Below are 8,039 nucleotides of genomic sequence, written 5' to 3' on the forward strand. Positions count from 1 at the left end.
TCATCTTGCATGAAGAATGAGCACATCCTCGTGTCCTCTCCCTTTTCACACCCATCGCTGCTGTTGGAAGGGGCTTGCACAGCCATTTGCGGTAGCATATCCCTCAAAAATCTAGCAGCCTCAGAGCCACACAACCAAGAGTTAACTGTTCTGGTTGTTTTGCAAATGCCAGCTAGCCCTCAGCTCTAATCAGTTTGTACACTTCCACTAGTTCCAGTTTTGGCTTAATTCTAAGTCTCTTTGAAGCCATCATACAAGTATAATTTCATTGCATAAGGGGGCTCTCACATCGAAGTGGTACCTTACTACTCTTCAGTACCTTTCTGCCTCACCAACTTCAAAAAGTGCCATATTCTTCCAGTGTGCACTCACTGAAATGTCATTGAGTTGTATGCCTTCTAGTTGTATTACCTGACCTACTGCACACCACATCTCAAGGGCCTATTATTCATTCCAGAAAAATCTGGTCCTTGTCAGTATAAGTGACACCTCCAACCAAAGGGCTCATTTAGCCACTTGCTAGCTGTACTCCTTGATTCAGGAATCCAGAGCTCATTAGAGTATTGAGTGTTGTTTAAGTATATACATCGCTAGGATAAAGAGATTATTTCAGGGCATAGACTGGCTATCATCTCTAATATGTAGGAAGAGAAGCAGAGGAGCAAACATATACAGCTGGTGTACATATACATATCCAGCTCCTCTACTGCCAATCTGATTTTTCAAGCTGTTTTTATACAAAGGAAAAACCAGAATGGAGAAGTCCTTATCTTAAAAAAATGGCTGGGAGCTCAGTGAATTCAGCAGCTGTTAGGATAAAATACCCGCAGTAGCCTTCCCCCTCTCCTGCCTCCTCAGGAACCAGCAGTATTTCTCACAGCTTTCCTTTAACCACTTTTATTATCTGAGTGTCTGCCCACATGAGTAATTGAGTGAGTCACATCAGCAAAAGACTTGGTGGAGTTTTATGAGGAGGCTGCATGGTAAAATTTTTTTAAACCACAGTTTAATTTCCAGAATGAGGATTTTTAGCTGTGGTGACAATTTCAAGACCAGTGCTGCAGTAGTGGGAGAAAGAAACACAGAGGTGATAAGGATTTCCAGTTCTTGAGGGTAATTGAGAAAATGTGATTGCTGAGCTCAGTTTACCACACTGGAACAGTACAGCTATAAAATATATAAAGGCTAATGCAGGATGTATGTTTGTAGTATTTTTACCTTTACTATGTAAAAGCCACCATCAAGCTTCCTCAAGCACAAGAGAGGTTCACTATGAACTATGGTGTATATATAGCAACAGGCCCTACCTAGTTATCACTGCTGGGATATGAAACCGGAGGGCTGATCCAGCAAACCCTCTATATCATTTTCTTTTCCTTTGCATTATGGCAATACTAGACTTACAAAGACATCTAGGCATTTAAATAGTCAAGCAGGTGCTTAATGGGGTATTCAAAATCCAAACACCTAAACAGCTTCAAAAATTTCGTTTCTAATGACTGAAAGCCACAACTAAGATTTAAGTGCTAGGCCAATATATGAAGTCAGTGGTATTCAATGCAATCACACAGCATAAATAATAGTCACAGTCATACAAAGGTTTGCAGGCCCAGGCCCACGCTTGAGGTTAATTTAGAGCAGTCTATTAGCAAGCAATCAATTTGCTCCTTCCTTTTAGAAGAACAATATCATCAAATCAAGGCGCAGGCTCTGGCAAATTTAATATAAATTCTGCACAGCAGAAGGACTGAGTGCTTCAGACACCTTCTCTGTTCCCAAATATCTTGCTCACCAATGAATGGGGGGGCAGCTGCAACCATTGGTCCAGCTGGTTTCCCATCATATGCGATGGTTGTATTCTTGCAGGCATCCCTGTCAGCTCCCATTAACTCACTTGGCTCACTCCTCTCCTCCCCAGGCACCTTTCCCCCATTCAGACTCCTGGAAGAGCTTGCAAAAGCAGGACAGCCACCTCACAAAGCCAGGGCATGTTCAGAAACAAATCTGCCACACCTTTCTCCCCCAGCAGGACAGTTGCAGGTGGTAGCCAAGCTGCCAGAAGGGAGGGCTTTTCAGCCTGGAAATTGCATTTGTGGAAGGTTAGAGCTATGCGAGAACACTCATAGATGTTGCAACAAGGCAGCATTCTTCTGCTCCCCTGCACAGCAGCAATCCAGTTACTGCTGTCTAACGCCCGTGGTGCCCCGAACCCCGTCATTGTACCAGGCTGACTTACAAGCACCCAAGGATGGAGTAAGAGTCAGCTTGTGACATACTGGATACTGAAGGCTGCTGAGCAGGGATTGAAGTTGCTGCATTTCTGTTATTTAGGTATTGCAGAGTTCCTACATCTCCCGGGATTCAGCTGTAAGGCAAATGCATGGAGCTAAATGCATGGAGCTAGAGCATCAGTGTGCAGCACAAAATACCACAGTGGTTTTCAAGGAAGGGATGGAATAAACATGATATATATAATCAATAACTCACAGCTAACAAGCCCTGCATGAGCAAGTCAGTTGCTTTTCAGTCCAAGAAACTACAAAGCCAGAGCATGCATTTTCATGTTAGTGCTGATGTCAGGGCATGAATAGTATTCCCAGAATTAAAAATAATATATCTGACAAGAGTGAATTCCAACATAGGATCCAACTGTGACATGAAAAGTGCAGCTTTTTTCCATGCTGCCAGTAGGCTTTATCAATGAAGATGTAGGGAAGTTGACAAGGGTAATAAAGTCGCCTTAGCTAGATCTGGGCCTTGCCTATTCTGTATCAGGGTCTCGGCCAATATGAAACAATGCTACCAAGTGCCAATTTCCACACTTTGACAATGTGAACTTTGCTTTTTCAGACACCCTTATTTACTTCCCCTTCCTCACCCCAAAAGATAAATGGCCAAATACGAATTACTGTTTTTCTCTTACTGTTCCTTACTGGATTCAGGACGCAGGGAAATTTGGTCAGGGCAGGAGCCTTAATGGGGGAACAGCACCTTCTCTATTATATATGACTATTCATTCCCTCCCAGCCTCCCCTGGCTGGGCCCAGCAAGCTCTCTTTTAGAGAGGATACCCAGGGCCTTCTGCTGTAAAGCTCTGAAGGGGAAGATGATCGCTTTACCCTTGCTGCAGTGTCTGAGTCATTACTGAGTTGGAAGCGACTGTTACAAAAAAAAAAAAAAAATCCTTTTTTGGTGAGACCAGAAAGTTGGCAGCCAAGCAGGCACAGAATTGGATGTCTCACTGCCAGGCTTGTGACAGAGCTGACCTGCCTGGATGCCAGCAGGGAGGTAGGAGCAGAGCGTGCCAGTGCCCGTGAGTTGCTCAGCACTGCAGAGACTGGAGCAGAGAAGCTTCAGAGAGGTTCAGAGGTGGCCCCAGCACTGACACCCCATATAAAGAGCAAACATTTCCTGCCTAATAGTGCCACTGGAGCATCACTTGCCCACCTGCAGCAATGTTTCACTGTCGTCAAGGTAACTGAGACACTCACCAGGGACACATTTTACCTGGTTCCTCTGCCCTTTCAGTTCTGCATCCTCTCCTCTTTGGCCAAGGCAAAAGGCCTCAGCTACCTTATCACCACCGCTATCCCTTATCTGTATGTCAATTATAATTAAGATTTTTCTTCAAGTTACACTGGTTTTAACGTGGAATCCTGCAAGATTTGTCCTTGTGACTTTTTACTGGCCTAGCATTGATCTATTTAAACTACTTTTCCCATTAAAGAGATGATCAAGTGCTTGCGCCAGAGATGTTGGTGCAGATACAGAACTATCATGTTTTTTGCCTCCTGGAAGCAAGGCTTTTCTTCATAGGAGCATTAACATCAGAGCAATCGCACATACTTCATTTATCTTGGGTTCAGGCTCCTCCGTAAAAGAAATAGGAATGACCTGAAAAGTAGCGGAAAAAATTCCTTCCACTCCAGCCCTCCCCCAAATCTTTTTGTGGGAAACACAACTGTGTTTTGAACGCTAAAATTCACACAGATTTAAAAATACTTATCTTCAAGGAATGTTGCCATGGAAACCCTTATCTTCTCTCCTTCCCCACCCTCCATATGTGAGGAACATTTTCTTCGTCTTTTTTTTTCCTGCATGTGGTAGTTCCTCTTCCCCGTCTGCTACCGCCAAAAACCTGGCATTGAATCCTAAGAGATGTCAAACAGGCCTTTTGTTTAGTTGAAAAGTGATTGCTAAAAAACAGTCCTGAGCTCAACTAGAGAAAGATGCCAAGATGGGTACATACTCTCAGGCTCCAGAGAAAGATGCCTGGAATATTTTCCAGCAATTCCTGCTTTGGACAAGTGGAAAGAAGCAGCAAGAGCTGCCACAGGAATTACAACAGTTCCACTTCTTGGTGGCATAACCCACAAGTGATGAAGATTTTTCTTCTCATTAGAAGCCTTTTTCCCCCTTCCTTGTCACTCTTGATAAAAGGGGTAGGGAAGTGGGTGAAGTCCTGTATGCCTAAAGTGCTTTCATAAAGGTACTGCTATACCCCATTCTTTTTGCCCCAAAGATACAAGAGGATCCGAGCACAAAAAGGAAGTCAATAAACTGTAGACTTCACTCTGCTGATTAGGATATATCTATATCCAACGGTCAATGTCAGGGAGCCCCTTCTGTAGCATTAACAGAAACCTTGGGAAGGTCTTACATAGCCTTATTGAGAGGTGAGACTCTACAGGTAACTCCTGCTGTCAGTGAGAAACATGTGCACAGTACCCAAGACAGAAAGAGTGAGAAGGCAATGCTGCTTACCTGTGAATTAAGCAGTTCCAAAATGTTCACGAACAAACTATGCAGGTGAGATAGATATATTGTTTTCCCAGTTTGGATTGCCAGCAGCCCCAGGTTCACATAACTGCACAGCTAATGGGGGAGCTGGCACGAGAGCTGCCCAAGGTATTTTAAATCAGCAAACATCCAGTCTGCCCAACAACCAACATTTACTTTTGCAGCAAGTAGGACAGAAGCTGCCAAGACCATCCTTTCCATTTAATGATGGAAAATAAAACATACAGCCCTCAACTCTGTACTGCATGCCACAGCCATTACCAGCAAGTCCTTAAACCGCTGGGAACAGAAGGATATTACTAATTTGCAATAATGGCTCTATATGCAGCCCAGGTTAATTAAAATCTAGAGGTAACACCATTCATGGATATTTTGGAGGCAGTGGGAGGCTAGCTCAATAAGCTGTCTGCTCTGCTCAGTTATGTTAACAACTGTCTTACCGGTTGCCACCAGTACAAGGGGCAAAAGTATAAGGCTTTGTCAGCCAGAAGCAGCCATGACAATCAGTTAGTGGTGGCCCGACTGCTCCCAGCACCTGCGCTGGCTGCCTGCTCCTGAGAGCAGCAGGTTGCATAGGCACAGAGATATAGTTAGCCTCTTACCTTCCATGAGTTTGTAGCCCTCTGTAGAAGCTTGTTCTACAGTAAAAGTCCAAGGAATGAAACGACAGCTTTTCTGTATGCTTTTCAAAACCATCCTGTGGAATTTGTGAAGCAGCTTTCTGGTGTAGAGCAGGAATATGAAGCATAAAAAGCAATAACTCTCTATATTATAGAAGCAACCTCCCCCTCCTGGCTTTGTTCCTAGACTAAGCCATTTTTTTCCACGGGGTGCAATGCTTGCCTGCATCCCCATGTTACAGCGAGAAGGGATCTCTAGGCCTTACATGTGTCCTTAGTGCATGGGTCTGAGCAGCAGGACTGACAAAACCCTATTCTCTATTGACTGGACTCCTGAGATTGGCTATCTGCTACAGTGCAGGCGCTGACTCAGGCTTTTCCCCAGGCTGGCATCTAACAATGCTTTGGCTTTGGCTGCAAACTTGTGACACGTCTAGCATAGACTCCCTATGCCCAGTCATCTTTTTTTTTTCCCCCCCCACAAAATTTGTAGGAATGTAACAGTGTTGAGATTTCAAACCCCGATCCCTGTCAAATGCAGCTGATTTGGCCCAAGGGCTCAGAACTTACTTCTTGTGAGAAAAGAAAGGGGAAAATGGCCAAAACATAAGTGGGGAGGGAGGCGTGCTCTATGAACACAAGTCTTCCTTAGGAAACCAGGCCAAACAAGAACCAGCTGACAGTGCATGCCAGACAAGGGGTGACGGGAGAAATGGGACAAAACTGGTATTTCAAGCTTCCAATCAAAACAGATTAAAACTTCACGAGAAAGCTCTGATCCATGAACTTTCCCATACAAAAAAGGGGGTTTGCTGCACAAGAAAAGGATCCACTGCTGGGCTGATGAGTGTTGCACTAAATCTTCATAGTTAGGCTGTTTGAAATGATTGACACACACAGAGTGAGGAGTGGAAACTTACAGACTTCAGCAAACACTGTGGCTGTGACCTCAGTGTCACTCTGAACAGTGCATAACAAATGCTTGAGAGCGCCTTACCCTCCTTTCCCTCCATGCTCAACGCATTTCCTTAACTGATAAGTCAGGGTGGTTTTTTGACAGCAGTTTTGAGCAAACACAAACTGATCATTGGCTTTCTCCAGCACTTTAGGCCACATTCTTCTCTCATATCAGTCATGGACTCCTGTAGCATGCTTGGTTACCGGCCTGGACTGAGAGCACAGTCTTACGGGATGCGATACCTGTGCAGGGTGACGGAAAATTCGTAACAAATTATATGGAATTACTCCCATTTTTGATTCCTGTAACTGAGGAAGGGCTGTTGCAAGGCAGTTGGCCCATACAGCTCCAGCAAGGCAGAGAAATGCTGTAACAGAAGTCTGGACAAGTACACTTGCGAAGCTTTTCTGCTGTCTGAAAGCTTCACTCGTACGACACGGCTACAAGAAAGCAGATCTTCATCACTCAGTTATATGACAGTCAGCAATTCCTTGTCCAGTTCCTAGCAGGGACAGTGCTATCCTACCATTTTTTCCCAAGAAGGCAATAATTTAGCCTCCATTTTGCCTCCTCTGCACACCAGGGATGTTTAAAGTAAAATCCTTTACCACACTGATTTCTCCAGAAGGCTTAGGAAACATCTGCAACCTTCAAGAAAAGCAGGTCTTTTTGCATAAGCAGTGAAGCAAAGCCTAACATGAATTGCCATCTGGGGACATGACCAACCTTCAGTTAAATGGAGGTCAGATTAGCAAGAGCTTTCTTGCAGTTCATTCTAAAAAACAATGCAAGAGAAGCAGCAAGCTGAACAGCACAACCCTCCTTTTTCTGCCCAGCAGACAAAAACCAGTAGAACAGCATCTCTGTCTCACCTCTCCCCCAACACGAACTGCACTGGGGGGGATCTGAATCTCTACAGCTCTACCAAAAGCAGAGCTGACACATTAAACCCAAGAGCAGAATTTTCTTTGTCTGGTGCCCACAGAGGCTGGCATCAGACGTTAACCCCATAAGAGCCGACAGGACTGCATTCAGGCTGGCACTCAGCAGCATACAAGAGCCAAAACGTTTTTATGAGAGCAGCAGATTTCCTGACCTGGAAGGTGCCAGTGAAAGGAACAATGTCTGTAGAAACGGGAATTGCAGCTACCAGGTATGCATGCCCTGTCTGCAGAGCCAGTAGAAAGTAGCTCTACTGGGAGCCACACACTCCTGGCCTGCTCTGCGGTGCATTGGTAGCTGTGTACAAAAGCAGCTCGGGCATACACAGCTGCAGGCTGAGCAACACCTCACCTACCACCACACAGCTTTTGGGTGGGAAGGGGGCTAGGAACTGGAGCTAACAGAAGTCAGGTTTATGGGGAAAAGGCTTACAAAGATCAGGTAAAGGGTGATCCTATGTAAGAGGCGGGGGAAAAAAAAGAGGGAGAAACGGAACCTGAAAAGGAAGTCAGATGGCAATTACTCCAATGAGACGATGGGGTAAGAGGTTCCTGCCTCCCAAGCCGTTCAGTGGGGCTCTGAAAAATCTTTCAGGAGCTGGCCTATGATGGCCAAAAGAGAACGAAAGAAGCAGGGAAAAGCATGTGAACATGTGTCACGCAATACTGCTTTGGCTGGCACCCATTTTGGAGGAGGAAAAGGATTCTTTGAAAGGCTTT

Source organism: Gymnogyps californianus, chromosome 7 (assembly GCF_018139145.2).
Source record: "Gymnogyps californianus isolate 813 chromosome 7, ASM1813914v2, whole genome shotgun sequence".
In the NCBI taxonomy this organism is placed as follows: domain Eukaryota; kingdom Metazoa; phylum Chordata; class Aves; order Accipitriformes; family Cathartidae; genus Gymnogyps; species Gymnogyps californianus.